At 38.8% G+C, this 1,799-nt stretch overlaps 1 non-coding gene across 1 annotated transcript; it reads right to left on the bottom strand.

Moving 5' to 3' along the window:
- Positions 1–369: 369 nt before the first annotated feature.
- LOC128248964 (5S ribosomal RNA) lies at positions 370–488 on the bottom strand. Its single transcript, XR_008265110.1, has one exon. It is a non-coding gene; the product is annotated as a 5S ribosomal RNA (ribosomal RNA).
- Positions 489–1,799: the final 1,311 nt, after the last annotated feature.

The raw sequence follows: 1,799 nt of genomic DNA, 5'->3' as shown, positions 1-1,799 counted from the left end.
ATTAGTTCGTTACGCTTATTAAAAGATTTTTTTCTCCTGTCGGCGAAAAGACTCGGAAGGAGGTTTACGCAGAGGCAAAGGTTGTAAAATCTATCATTACAGCAACAGGGTTGGCCAGAATAGACAATTTATTTTTATAGCTTATGTTTGAGGAGAAATTTGCATCAAATTATTTCATTTTTATTTTTATGAATTCGCTTTTATGATATCACAGACACTCACACACACACACACACACACACACACATACATACATACATATATACATATATGGATTTATAAATTTTATATCTATTTATGTATTTTTTTCCTGTAGTTTCAGCTCAGAGCTGCGGCCCTGCTGATGCACCGCCGTTACAAAGTGTGTGACGCTTACAGCTCCTAGGTTTCCCAAGTGGTCACCCATCTAAGTACTCACTAGGCTCGACGTTGCTTAACTTTGGTGATCGGACGAAAACCGGAGCTTTCAACGTGATATGGCCGTAAGTATGTATATATGTATATGTATTACTCACAAACTCACTCATGCACGTGCGCGCACGCACACACACAAGCCCACATAGAAGCGAAAGACTGCAGATGGAAACCTCCGTCAGCGAGTAATAATTCAGTTTTTACTTCCCTACTCGAGGGAAGCACACAGGCCCAGAGGATAAACGCTCATAACATTCAGAAATTTGCTGAAAATACAGGATGATTCCCAATAATGCGATTCTGACTGCTTTTGCCACAATCGAGAGAAAGCGTTGCATCGTCTTTATGCACCTACTGCCGTTTCTTGTGAAGAAAAAATCTCTGATGTCTATTTCCCCTCATTATGCACACATAAACATACAAACTTTCATCCATACGTACGTACATACACACACATGTATAAGTATATGTGTATGTATGTAAGTATGTATGTATGTATGTATGTGTGTGTGTTTTGTGTGTGTATCTGTGTGTCTGTGTGAATGTGTGTTCCCTGGTTGACTGTTTCATGGTTTGTTGACCACTCGTCCACAAGATGCTCCTGGCTTCTTTTCCCAAATAATAGCATCGGCCGGTTGCTATATTAAGCAGTTACGAATTAAGCAAGCACCGTTGTGGTCACTCTAGTTCTTCTGATCTACTATTTTGCATAAAATAGTTTACTTAATGAGGATACATCAAAAGAAAAAAGAAACATGGAAATTAAGCTCTCCACCACGGTGCTGGCCCAATTCATGACTGCTTTATATCGTAGCTGACTTATGTTAATAATTGGAGAAAGAAACCGAGTACTTTATCTCTGAAGAACAGTCAACACTCTGTTAAACAGTCTGTCAGGAGACTGCCACCCACTATTTTCTGCATAGCAGTTGTTTAGAAAGAATGTGTTTATATTTCTATTTAACCCACAGGGAGGCTTTGTAATGCTTAATTTTTTCCAGTTCCCCTGATTTATATTATATTGTACATAATGTATGCACAACTCTGTGTGTGTATGTATGTATATATATATATGTGTGTGTGTGTGTGTGTGTGTGTGTGTGTGTGTGTGTGTGTATGTGTGTGTGTTTATATACATACATATTTAGATTAATGTTTCCGCGTACACAGGTGTGTGTGTGTGTGTGTCTGTGAGTGTGAATTCGTGTTTAGAGGATACGATAACTGTATATGTAAGAGTGTAAACTTTTTAAAAAATATAGAATATTGTTAAAAGTGTGATTTTGAAATGAACCAAACAAAGGAATGTAGGGAAGAGTAGGTGTGAGAGAAGGAGAGAGAGAGAGAGAGAGGGAGAGAGAGGGGGAGAGGAGGAGAGGGGGGAG

This window comes from Octopus bimaculoides, chromosome 10 (assembly GCF_001194135.2).
Source record: "Octopus bimaculoides isolate UCB-OBI-ISO-001 chromosome 10, ASM119413v2, whole genome shotgun sequence".
Lineage (NCBI taxonomy): Eukaryota > Metazoa > Mollusca > Cephalopoda > Octopoda > Octopodidae > Octopus > Octopus bimaculoides.
Note: the sequence above shows the minus strand (reverse complement) of the source record. Positions and strands in the feature narration are given on the sequence as shown.